General features: G+C 32.3%; 1 non-coding gene across 1 annotated transcript; it reads left to right on the top strand.

The window, feature by feature from the left end:
• Positions 1-6,750: 6,750 nt before the first annotated feature.
• Positions 6,751-6,817, top strand: Smp_tRNA_01851_Sup_TTA.1.1. The gene has a single exon. It is a non-coding gene (tRNA).
• The last annotated feature ends 7,719 nt before the right edge of the window (positions 6,818-14,536 follow it).

The raw sequence follows: 14,536 nt of genomic DNA, 5'->3' as shown, positions 1-14,536 counted from the left end.
TTTTCACATCCTCCAAACCTTCTGCTTTAAGTGTAATTAGATTGGTGCATGCTGTATTGTATCAGAGAGTCTTGATGAAATATTTAATCATGTTGTTTCAGTCTAATACAAGAGATAAATGTAATCGATATAGCACGGTCTATATTTTATCTCCTCAACTATCTGTAGTGGTGACGAATCTTGGAAAACAACCTCACTCGAATTACTGAATTATTGTCATTTACAGAAGTATTTAGGTGTTGCCGAACGTTTTGTACCGTAGTCGTGTGTTTGTGAGGAAAGAATAGCTTAAAAACATGCACGAGACTTACTTGTGATTTTTATTAAAGTGTTTGCGAAGGCAGTTTACCTTACCACCTCAGTCTGAGTGAAATTTTTTTCGCATTACATTTTGTTGTTAACAACTGATATAGATTACGGCTGACTGTTTACCCAAACTTGTACTACCACTGTTTACAAATGTGCTTTGATTACTTCATTATGTTGCCTTCTTTTTAAAAATCCAGTTATTTTTTATTATTTCATGACGTCATAAATCGTGTCGATATCCATTTGTTTATCTGCTGATGTTTAACGTAAGTCGATTGGTTTCAAGATTGTGAAGACGATTTGCATCACAGGTAGATGATGTAGGTGGAGTTTTGTTCTCTGAGTTGGATGTTTTGATCATGAAGTTTTCATTGTTTTTCTGGACAACATTATCGGCACAAACTTCAGGTAGAAGTATTCAAACTTCTCTACATATGACTCACAGCTTATCCTGTTGACCTCAGTCTTAATTGGTTATTGTCAACCTTTAATCTTTCATTGTCTATCTCTTTACTTTGATTTTGTTTCCCTTTAATTTGATTCTTATTCCTATATTTGTCTACGATTTTTCTGATTATTCGATGGATTGGATCGATTTCCATATGTTCATTGATTGCTGATTGACCTGAGTGCCAAGTTTCTAATGGTTTTTTGATGTTTTTAGTATTCTCTACATCCAAAATCTTAACATTTTTCTAGTCGTAAGTGAGCCCACGCTTTCCACATGCATTCATAAAAGCGAAGGTATGTCATGGCGTTCAACCTCTAATTGATGTTCATACAGGCGAAGATGAAGAGTACGTCTAATTTGTCAGATGTAGTGTTTTTTCAAGTGAAACAGGTTATTTTGTAGATGGTTTTGGGTTTTTCTTGTTTTATAATCCTATGGTTTACATAGGATTGATTGAAATGATTGCTGATCTGTATGCTCCACCTATTGCAAACGACTACAATAATCTCTTTAGAACTCCTGATGTATCTTTTATATGTGGTAGGATGATCTGTTTGTTGGTTCCTATACTTGATTTTGTTTCTGCTGGTGTGCTGAGTTAATATTTCTTGATGGAGTTGTATGGGTAACCGTTCTTTCGAAGCATAGTCATTAGATATTTTTCTTCATTTTTCTGCACTGCAAGTGTGCTGCATTGTGTTCTTGCCCTGTTGAATAAAGTCTGTACTCAGTTGATTTTGTGAGTCCTCTGGTCGTTGCTACCGTAATTGAGAAGTTGATCTGTATGTATCGGCTTCCGATGTACTTGAGTCTTTAGATTTTTTGTGTCGGTTTTGGACATTAATACATCGAAAGATGATAGTTTATTGTTAAATTCCATTTTCATTGTTAAGCATAAGTTGATTAGTTCTAGCAAGCTTTGACTTGAAGCTTCGTGCGTATGTGTGTGTCATTGATGAGGAGCAGCGATAGAGTTTCTTTTGCTGTGCTTAGTTCAGTTGAGGTAAATAAGGCTATTACATTGATGAAAATCGTCAGTCTGTCGTTATCGATTTGAATCTCCTTAACCTTATCCAAGAACTGAATGAGATATTTGATGAATTGATTGGATAAATCCATTAAATCTTTCAATGTTTTTGAAATTTCTCCCAATAAATTTCATGTTGAAGTTCCAAGAAGTTATACAACTGGATGTATTAGGAGATTTGTTTGTGTATTTTCGGCCTACCGCAGAATTGAGGGAGTACTGGTTCACTAGATTTCATTCTCCATTGATCTTGCTTTCGTGTTTGTCCTTCTTTGACAAAATTTTTTAAGGTTCAAACATCCGATCATTGTTAAGTCACCACTGAAACATGGAAGCACTGGATGACCATTTCGTTCTAGCATGGTCTAGAGGTTAAGTGTTAGAGCACGATACTGTAGGTCCTGTGTCTGAGTCTAGCGTGCAGAATTGTGGAGAAGCACTGCTAAGGAGTACTATACTACAGAGATCCGGCTATCCAGTGCTTCCAGGTTTTCAATAGTGGTCTAACATTGATCAATTGAAGATCTCAATAAAACTCAACTATCTCCATAACCTTATACTAATAACTAAAATTTTTACAGAAGAACTTATTATCAATGAATTTGATAATGTTTGAAAGCAACTTACTACTGAAGCATAAAATGATTATGATTATGGTAAGTAACAATGATGTTAATATTTTTTTACTTTGATCTTTCAATTGTATTTCATGCATGAATAACAGTGTTGAAAATTTCTATTTGAACGGATACATGAACTGTATACTTGGATACAAACATGAAGATATTATAATTCGTATTAATTCCGTCTTTTTTTAATAATTTTTAACATTAATTCTCGGTTGATGAATAACTTACATCATGTTGTCAGGTAGGAATACTTAATGGAATACAATGAATTGAATTTCATTGTTAAGCATTTTTTGTGTTCTTTCTTTTGTCATAGCCCTGCCATTATTAGTACATAAACTTCATAATGTATAGAATGAAACTGTATTACATTGTTTTATATGGAAATAACTATTATCTACCTATAAAGCAAGAGCAGCATATTTACAACTGAGGAACATCTGGAGCCCAAAACAATTGTCAAACAACACAAAAGTCAGAATTTTCAATACGAATGTCAAAACAGTTCTACTGTATGTGGCGGAAACGTGGAGAACTACGAAAACCATTATCCAGAAGATAAAGTGTTTATTAACAGCTGTCTACGCAAGATACTTCGGATCCGATGGCCAGACACTATCAGCAACAAGTTACTGTGGGAGACAACAAACCAGATTCGAGCGGAGAAAGAAATCAGGAAGAGGCGGTGGAAGTGGATAGGACACACATTAAGGAAATCACCCAACTGAGTCACAAGACAATCCCTCATATGGAATCCTGAAGGTCAAAGGAGAAGAGGAAGACCAGAGAACACATTACACCGAGAAATGGAGACAGACATAAGAAAAATGAACAAAAGTTGGATAGAACTAGAAAGGAAGGGCGAGGACAGAGTGTGTTGGAGAATACTGGTTGGCGGCCTATGCTCCATTGGGAGTAACAGGCGTAAGTAAGTAAGTAACTATTATCTGCTTTCGTAGATATACTCTTGAGTTGAAAGATTGATGGAATTATGAAACGATTAGTTAATAGGGAGCCCATTGAAATGATCAGTATCAAAATTCCATAGATCTTCTTCACTGTAACACAAGTGAAGGCTAGTGAGATGAATTTTTTACATAATTTAAAGGATCGACAATACTGATATAATTGAAGAGGATATGAAACTGATGACTGAAACAATAATATTGAATGGATATCCATTAAAATTTACAAAGACGATGGAAAAGTTAGTAAACATTAAAACTCATTGTTAATTCTGTTTTGTGGTGAAAGGTTTACGTAACATTACCTTATAGAAAACAATCAAACAATATAACATTGAGTCACATCTGATTACATTTGCCATTTTATATGTGTGTGGATACATATAACTACGAAAGAGTGTTTTAACAATGAACTAACAAGTGATAGAAAATGTGCCTAAACGGTTTTGTAACCAGTTGTTTTCGAATGTCCCAATAAAAACAGGGAGCAGTAAATTATGCTGCTCTCTTTCGGAACACAAACAGATCACAAGGCTGACCTTAAAACAGTTCTGAAAGTCTTGTAGGGGAATTTTCAAAATCACATACTCAGGTTTCTGGAAACCTTACCCGTTGCAAAACGCAAACCTCATTTATGTACATAAAATAACTTGATTACCTTGAATTCATTTTATACAATAAGCTCTTCTTATTTGCATATTACAATATATTTATCAGTATGAGGGTTTCGTAGAGATCGTAGAATTTTCATAGTTTGCATTTGTGAAATGAGCTTAAAGCATCATTGAAAACAAGAAAGAATTGGACATCCATCCTTTATTTATGATGATCACTTTGAGTTCATTGAACTTTTATTCAATTGACTATCATTAGTCCTATATAAAAAATGTCTTGACAAGTATATGTGTGACCTGAATGCTCAAAATGTATATCAGTAATGTATCTCATTTTTTTCAGATCAACTCCGTATTCTTATTACACAAACGAAACTTATGTAATGGATTCGTTATTTTCATTTGTCCCAACAAAGGATCAATTAACAACATTATCGAATTTCTGTAAAGTGGAAATTTCCCTTCAGAATTTTGGTTAAAAATTGATATAGTGAAGAAATATTCCTTTCCAATCAGTTTTGTATCACGGCCCCATATATATATTTGATTTAAATGATAATGGCGTAATACTTCGCATGTTATATGTGCTTTGGTAAACCGTTGACCGACGTCTTAAACTGACCTCTTACTATGTGTTGATAGATGGATCTGTTTTAATAAGTTTATTGGTATGAATTTGATCTTATTGTCATAATTTTAAATATTTCCCATCAATTTTTTAGAGCTTACCCGATTTAGAACTTCGGCCTTTCCCTAAGTTAAATTGGTTTCTTAGTTACCCGTATAGATTGAAATAACAGAGGCGACATACAATTCCAGTCGGTTTACTTATGAATGATCCTTTTTATGATTGTAATGGAAACATGTTTCAGGATTGTCAATTTTGATGGGTGAAGTACGCAGTCATTGATAACACAGATCGATAGAATGTAGCCAAATGAATACTATTAAACAGATAGAATTATCGATATTAGCTTTCAGATCAACTGATATCAGAAGGCGAGATAATTACCAACAAAAGAGGTCTTTTCTTTTAATAAAATAATGCACTTTTATAGAAAATATTAAAAATGAGAACAAAAAGGATTGAGAGTCAACTAACGTATAAAAGATTGGTTAGTTCTATGACTATATGCCAGTTACTCACCAGTGAGATAATTGCCTAACGATCTAGATCAATCCTTGCTCTATCAGATCACAACCCTTCTACCAACTGATGTATAGTTCTTTTGTGATAACATTAATAATACGGCGAGATTTATTGCTTGTTCAAAATATAGTTCAGTTTTCTTGAGAATTATGCTGAATTTCGATCTTTATATGTTCAGTTTCTTTTTGTTAACTCTTTTCCTTGTTCATTGAATAACGTCAATGAATAGTTTATACCACTTGTAACTAGTTAAAATGAAGTTTTGTTTTACAGGGAAATACAATTTAACTGAGATGGTGGAGAAGATTTGTAGCTCAGGTGGGTGTCGTTCAGAAGGACGATGAAAGCTCCACGACCAAACCATCCAACTCAGAGAACAAAACTCCATCACAATTTAATTGAATTTACATACATGTGTTTGTGTGTATAGGTGCACGTTTGTAATTAATGTTCATTTTTAGTCAACATAGCTGATTGTTAACATGCTAAATCTATGTAAACATATACGGAATTCTCTACAGATTACTATTTTAAAAGCTTTATTTATTACAAAAGACAAAATGTATGAATAAATCTTACATATGTAGAATAAGTTGTGAGATGATGAACTGCCACTGGATCTATACCATAACTTCTGTAACAATAAATTTACAATTATAGAATAACGTAGACTCAAATCTAAGTACTTTGATATATTGATGTAATTGTTTTCATGGATCATTACATATTGTTCTTAATAATAACAATGATAACCATATCTATTAACTAGATATATCACTTATCAGTTTCAAGTTGTACACTTAAGATTCTGGTAAACTATATGAAGTGAAATAAAGCTCTTTCTTACAACCTATATCTCTAATCCATATGTATACACAAACTATAAACATAAATAGGAGTGGAACATATAGAAGTATATTTCATAAAACTTACCTATACGATCTTCAAACATGAGCTGTTCTAAAATATAATTTGATATAGATCATTTAAAAACTTTATAAATAGCATTTTCGTCAATTATCATAATATTTAATATATAGTTAAAATCATGAGTCAATTGAATCTAGACCACCATGGAAAACCTGAAAGCACTGGACGGTCAAGTGCTCGCGCGCGAGACTATTAGTCCCTGGGTTCGAATCTCGTGAGGTGGGATCGTGGATGCACACTGCTGAGGAGTTCGACCGTCCAGTACTTCCAAGTTTTCCATGGTGGTCTAGCTTCAATCGACTCATGATTTCAACTATATATAAAAATCACTAAAAATCTCAACAAAAAAAACCCAATCATCATAATAATTAACTTTTAAAAAATACATGAATAATTCTGTAATGATATTTAAAATATTTCAGGAAGAGGTTCATTATATCAACACTCAATAAAACTGTTTACATTGAATCATTCTAAATATGATACTCTTGGAATTTAATAAATTATTGATTTATTAAGTAAAAGAAGGGGTAAATACAATGCCAGGTAGTTACCTTTTTCGCCAATTAGAGACTGACCAGTTGCAGTCCTAAACAACGATGGGAAGATTCAAACAAACAATACCAATTGAATTTAAACTTCACACCATTGCACAAGCAAGTGGCTATCAGGACTCAGTAGCTAAGTGGATAATGCGATGGCGTTTAAGGCGAACGGTCCTTGGTTCGAGTCCAAGGGTGAACATCAACTCTTGGATGCAGATAAATCCATCTGACGAATCCCAAATAGGACCAAACGTCCTTTCTAGATTCCGCTGCTAACCACTATCCATCTCTGCTTATAATGAAGGATATTTAATTTTATTAAATTTCCAACATCAAAATAAAGCGTTTATTTGAAAAGATTTTATCTTTCAAAAAAAATATACTAAAATGTTAAGATTATTATTTTATTACTTTTTTTATTAAAATAGTAACTAATTTAGTTATTATTAATTTGATGTCATCATCATATGATTACAATAAATGTATTGACGTAGTACAATGAAACTTATTGTGCTCTGATCTATACCCCTAAAGTTAAATATACGTAATGCAATTAGTACTAGCCTTTATGGTCTTCTCTTTTTTCAAATATACTTAAATAAGTTCTGAAAATTAGACCATACAAACAAAATGCCATTAATTTTACTTTAAATGGGATGAGATTAAATTGGTTTGTTTTTTGCCCATTATGAATAAGAAAAATTGCAATTAATTTAAATCTTAAGCGGATGCCTCGATATTTCCTTTGATCTGTATGATCTATTGTACAAAGTTGAATCACGGAGAACTACTAAGATCATCATCAAAAAGAACATGCTTAATATATTTAATAACATCCACCCATCAATTACTTTTACACTAGAGGAAGAACAGAATGATAGTATATCGTTTCAAGATGTCTAGCTAACTAGAAGAGTAGATGGAACATTGAAAAGAGGTTTACATAGAAAGTCTACAGTTGGACAATACACTAATTTCTATAGTGCAGTACCAATGAAATACAGAAGAAACTTCATAAAGATCCTGACTCATCGAGCTAGAAAGATTTGCTCGGATGACAGTATTTTAGATGAATTGGTTAATATTCACAACTTGCTTAGTAGGATTGAATACCCAATGAAATTCATTGACAAACACATGAAGGAGACGAAAAGAAGGACAAGGGTATCTATCGTTCCGAAGAAGGTATTGTTCTTAAAGTTACAATTCTTAAATGATGCTACGGATGAAATCGTGACACAAAGATTAAGAAAGGTAATACAGAAAACATTTAGTGCAACCAGACTGAGTACCGTATTCTACAACCGCCCCACAATGAGAACAATTATTAACGACAGATAGTCTGGATTCGCCACGCCCATATGTATTTACCAATTCAACTGTTCCTATGGAGCCAGTCATATAGGGCGCACAATTCGGCAAGTTCGTCAACGAATAGTAGAGCAACAAAGGACAGGTAAAAGTGATTAAGAGTTCTATTCTCTCTTACTTGGTGGACAAATGTCATCAAGTTGAACTGAATAAAGTTTTTAAAGTTATCTACCATATTTCATCAAATTTGCCGCATGGTTTACGAGCTTGCTTCTTGCACATAGCTGAAGCCATCGCAATTCATATTCACAAACCGAACCTTTGTATCCAAAAGAAGTTTTTACAACCACTCTCGCTAACCTGGTCATCGGTATAGCGGAGCTTGTAGCAGAACTTTGGTAAATAATTATCTTATTCCTTCCATTTGTGTATTTATGTACTTTACTTATTCTCCACATTAGTCTCCTGATTCTTGCATAACTACTATATTACCGACCATTTATCAAAATATGTTATTAGTTCTTTCTTCTCTTTTTATACATTATGCAATGTAGCAATAGCTTGATTTTCGAATAATTACTTTGATTAGTATTAATCCCCTTTGTTTCAATTAATTAATGTTAGTTTATAATCGATATGTCATTATATAATTATTACGTAACGTATCTACTCCATGAGTGTTATTTAATTATTGTAAATCATATATATATATATTAGTGTAGAGCCATGATGAAAAACTAATTAAAAAGAAATTTCTTCGGTCGATTCCTTCCATTTTTTATTTATAAATTAATGTCTACACAGGATATTCTAGATACGTTGGTCAGATACCATCTGCAACAACTTACCTTGATACAGAAAAAAAACAACTTCCAGCTGAAGAGAAAATTAAGAGAAATTGTCGAAGGTAGATTGTACATATATTAGGAAAATCATCAGAAGTTAATTTTGCATAATACATTTAGATATAACTGATGACAAATAAAATACTTCAAATTATCTTATTTATATATATTCAATTATTTCATTTAGTAGTGTTTGTTTGAATATTCCTAATGATGTTTGGGACTGCAGCTGGTCAGTCTCTTATTGTAATATGTGCATACTGTGAGTATTGCCTCGAAATAGCTTTAATTCAAAAGCATTATGAGCAAAGATGTATGGTTGCTAGAAGTATGATCCAGGAAGCGCGTTTCTTCCTATTTGGAACTCGTCAGCTGGATGTACCTGCATCTCAAAGTTGATATTCACTCTGGGACTCGAACCTAGTACCTTTCACTTCAAACACCATCGCGCTATCCACTGACCAGTTGCAGTTCTAAACATCAATGAGAAGATACAAACAAACAATATCAAGTGAATTTAAACTTCATCCCATTGCACAAGCAAGTGGCTATCAGGACTCAGTAGCTGAGTGGATGGCACGATGGTTTTTGAAGCGAACGATGCTGAGTTCGAGTCTTAGAGTGAACATCAACTCTGAGATGCAGGTACATCCAGCTGAAGAGTTCCGAATAGGACGAAATGCGCGTCCTGGATTCTACTGCTAGCCACTAACCATCTTTACATTCATTAATGTTTAACGGATTATTTATATTTTATCTATCTATTTATTTATCACAAAATAGTTAAATGTTAAATAGAATTAAATGAATTTGACTAATAAGCTATTTCCCACTCACTAAAATTAATTAAATAATTTAAATTTTTATTTTATTAATTTTCAACCATTGAACATTCAAAAAAAAATAAGCGCAGGCCATTTTAAAATTTAAATTTAAAAAGGATATTTAAAAAATTGTTTAAATTTTATATACAAAATGTTTTAATATTTAAATTTAAAAATAAATTACTATTGAAGCATAATTAGAACATTTTTTTTCATTTTTTTAAATTAAAATAATAAATATTATTAATTAATTAGTCAAAGCGTTAATAATAATGTGATAACTTTGATCTTTTTCAGTACTATTTCAGGCATGACTATCACTTTATTTTTTTTTCTTTCAAAACTGTGTGCACACCTACACACACACACACACACCAAATATACACGGGAATTTGTATTACTAGGCATTTAGGTTCATTGTTACTAATCAGTTTTGGTTGATTAATTAGTTACGGTTAATTACAAACAAACAGAGGAATTATTATTATTATGTCTGTATTAGGTTAAAAAGAAAAAAAAAAGAGTAGTCAAAAGGTTTTGTTAAATTTTTCAATTTTATTTGTTTCCGTTTACATTTTTTTGTTTAGTTCTGTTAATAGAATTGATTGTTTGTTCAAAAAATTTTATTAAAACGAATACATTTCAATATTTATCATGTAAATAAGATTAAATGCGTCTACAAATAGGCGGACTTATGTGTACTGCTGAAGAGTCCCATAATAGGATGGAACGGCCATCCAGTGCTTCCAGATTTTCCATGGTGGTCTAGCTTCAATTGACTCATGATGAAAACTATAAAATTACTATAATCTACACAAAATTCCTTCTGATTATAATCATATGCTCACTAGTGACTGACTTCAAGAGATATTTCCTTAAGTTCTAGTGAGAAGCAGTGATCAGTGGAGTTCAACCAGATCTGTTGTGAGATATCAACTCACTGGAGAAAACGGTGGATATGTCGCTCAATTTCGTGGATTGGTTGAAGTTAGACATTAACACCGTTGGATGTCGACTAGCTCAATGTTCTAGAGGTTGAGTGCTCCGGCGTGAGACTGATAGGTCCTGGGTTCGAATCTCATGAGGCAGGATCGTGGATGCGCACTACTGAGGAGTCCAAAAATAGGACGAAACGGCCATCTAGTGCCTCCAGGTTTTCCATGGTGGTCTAGCTTCAATTGTCTCATGATTTCCACTATCAAATTACTAAAATCTCCACAAAAACCTCTTTTTGATAAAAAAGAGGTTTAAATTCGTGTAATACTAATGTAACAAGTAGGAAAATATTTTTTAATGGAAAAAAATTACTTTTCACCATTGAAACTAGTTTTAAAGAAAACAATACAAAGGAAAAATTTTATACCTTTTTAAGCATTCAACGGATAATAAGAACATAATGAGAACAATAATAAACTGCTTTGAAGCCACCTCATCTGGGTATAATTACCATTCTAACTGCTTTAAACGAGCCAATTACATTGAGTGAACAAACATATAAATTCATCAACGTACTTCTGAATATGATCCTACCTGGCTAAGTAAAGGATAAATAAGGTAAACATAGAGCTATATACTATCTCAATTAATTAATATAATATGTCAAGTAGATATAAACAAACTATCCAACGAATCTTACCGCATAATCTACACATAAATCTTTTGTATATAGTGAAAGCAATCGGTATCGAACTCAACCTTTGTGTCTATTCTCCTTATCTTGACATTTGTAGTAACCAATATTTGAGTGAGTGTTAAGAATGACTTGTTTCATCGTCTAATTTCTGTCATCCATTTTTGTTTTGTTGAATTGTAATATTCTCTCTATGATTGTTTAGCTTTTATTTTTATGTCAAAGAGTCCTTGTTATTATTATTCACTCCATTTACTAACTTCCATGCTAATTATTTTCATAAATATTTAGATTTGTAACATTAGATTTAACATACCATCTGACTGGTATACTGTTATTATTAACGTTAAATATATAGATATAAACATTAAGCTTTAACTGAAAAAGAAAACTATGTTTGTGTAGTCTCAGGGATCCAAATAATTGCAACGTTTCATTCGATAAACTGCTTCAAACTAATTCCAAGGGGAACCTGATTAAAACCAAGTTTATCAAAGATAAGTTTAGGGTCCTTGTATGTATTTGTCAGTTAACAGTAGCCATGGTGTTGTTAACTGCATTCTGTCTCATCTGTTAATCCTATTCCAATTTGCTTATATATGTAAACTTTTAGCTGTAAGTGGGGTTTAGTGAGAGCCAAAACCTTTTAGAAGTACTTTTGTTTCTCTGAAATTAATTTTATGCTTCATTTCCAATGCGCCTATTGATATTTTTGATCTATTTTTTTAAGCCTCTGGAGTTCGAATGAAGATTTTAGGATATATCTCAAAAATTGTTTACGTTCCTTAACCCTGACATTCAGCTATCTGGATATTTCTCCAACATATAAAGGATTACATCCATGATACTCAATTTCCATAGTTGAAATCATGAGTCAATTGACTCGCGCCAGAGCACTTAACCGATGAAAAATACTGAAATCTCCACAAAACCTCTTCTGATTTTAAGCTAATGTCAAATCTTCAATGAACATTCATTGTTCATTTTTCTTTAATAATGCCATTTCTATAATTCTCGGGATTTTTCACTGTATATAGAAATAGTAGTTAATTGTTTGCTGCATCTAGAAACATTTATATAAGTCATTTATGATATGTGTTCTGAAGGAGATATTTGAATTATAGGAACAAACTTTGCTTCAGTAACACACCGCATTTTAAACTGTACTATCATTCTCATCATTTCCTAAACGATAGAACTTTCAAAATGACCGATTCAAATACATGATCATATACTGATTCTTAACACTTTTGTTATTACACACATAGTGAAGAAAGATATTGAAGATTAAATATTAGACTTTCTAATCGATTTTTATTATTTGATATCTTTCTATAGTTGGAAGTCCTACATTTCTGTGTCAAAAAACGTCTGATTTATTAGAATTTATGCTTACATGACATGGACGATTTTCAGTTGTCTAATCCATCCTTTTTAAACCAGTGTTACGCGAAATAATTTGTCAAAATCTAAGGTCGATTCAAGAAAATAGAAATTCATTTACATTATTTTAAGTGACATAACGCAGTCTATGTGTCTGAGCAGCATGTCTCTTGAACAGAGATTTTCAAGCAATTTATTTAATATATTTACTACATCCACTGAAATATTGTGTTGAGCAAAGGAATATATTTTCAGATGTATAATCAGTAACCTTTCTTAGGTAGTTGAAAGAAAAATATTTTCAAACAACTCATCTTTGAATAGGAACAGAAGCTCGGTGATTAGTATGATGTAAACACATTATATAGTTTTGGTTTTTTAAATAGCTATGAGAAACAGATTATATTATTTGAAAACAAAAACGAACCCAATCATCAAATCTATTTACATAAGTAATATGCACTCCTTAGGAGTATTCCCAATACAGTGTCTCCAGAATTCTAACTCAGATTACTTACAATTCTATGTAGTAGGAGTTGAAGCAAGTTGGAAGTTTAAATGTCTTGACTATAGAAATGATATGTAGAGAACTATTACGAATATGATTTGAAAACAGTAACTGTTATTATAGTCTTAAAAATGATCTTTTCAAACAGAAAATGTATATAAAGCATATAACCAAATAAATGAAGATGTAGAAATGACAGATCTGGAAAAATTCCCTGAAATCTCTGTTGTCTCAGTTTTCATTTTCCTGACAATTTTTTCATCTAAACTGAAATTGTGTACATCCTAAAAGTTAAAGTAGAAACAAAACTGCCAAGTTCATCTGTAGCTATTGTAAACATCCGTTCATGAACGTTTGTCTTCGTCTAAATGTTAATGTTAATTCAGAGTCAAACGTCTACAGTCTCATTTTATTACCTTCTAATTTGTTTTAGATATTTAAGCTACAAGATAATAGCATTTAAGTTTGTTATAACACTCAGTTTTCTACGTCTTTACGAATGGGATTTTAATTTGCCGTAGACGAATGTGTACACTAGATTCCCTCCCTGTGTCTATTCTACAGGATTTCAACACAACTCAGATCAAGAACACATGATTAGCCTGACTAGATTGTAAATATATTTCCAAACCAAAAACCGACAATAAACCGGCACAATCCAACATCATCAATGATAATATGAATAGGAGAATATAAAACTCATTTAACGCCTGTCCGACTGTCTAAGCAAACAACCAATCATTATTATACTCACCTACACATCAAAATCTTAACCAAATACACGATAGATTATTAAGATCAATTTACATCAACTAAATTGGAGAAATTTCTTTCAGCTGAATATTCCAGTTTTCAATACGATCTTCATACTACAATTTACTGTTAAATTTATTCACTATAATTCACCTTTCAAAATTTAGTTCGGCGAGACTATAATTTATGGACGACCTTAGAACGAATCTTGAGTGACCTTGAGGATTATTGGCCAATCAGCAAACAGTCAGCATAGAGTAAAAATGTATTATACAAAACTAAAGAATTAAAGTGGATACACTTCGTTTACATGGTCCAAAAACTTGTAAAGGTTAGAAAGAGGTTCAAAGGTTCTAAAATCCTAATGCATAAGGTAGAGGAACTCATCCATATGGCTGCATAATAGTCGGTCTCTGGAGCCATGGTAAGGTCACAAAAATTCTCTCAGCCTCGACCACATAGCTTCAGTATTGTTTGTGTGTACTCCGGTTGTGTAAGTTTATCATTTTTTTTATGGATATGTCCCTAAAATACTCATATCACTGAACAGCCGAAGTTTCAGTAACGTCTGTGATTATTGCAGCCAATGTTACTAGGTCTTTTATGATACAATTCACGGCAATTATTATAATTTGCCTTAGTTTCAACCTGGATCGCGCGAA

Source organism: Schistosoma mansoni, chromosome 4, assembly GCF_000237925.1.
Source record: "Schistosoma mansoni strain Puerto Rico chromosome 4, complete genome".
In the NCBI taxonomy this organism is placed as follows: Eukaryota; Metazoa; Platyhelminthes; class Trematoda; order Strigeidida; family Schistosomatidae; genus Schistosoma; species Schistosoma mansoni.
The sequence above is the reverse complement of the archived record's forward strand: the minus strand, read 5'-3'. Positions and strand labels throughout refer to the sequence as shown.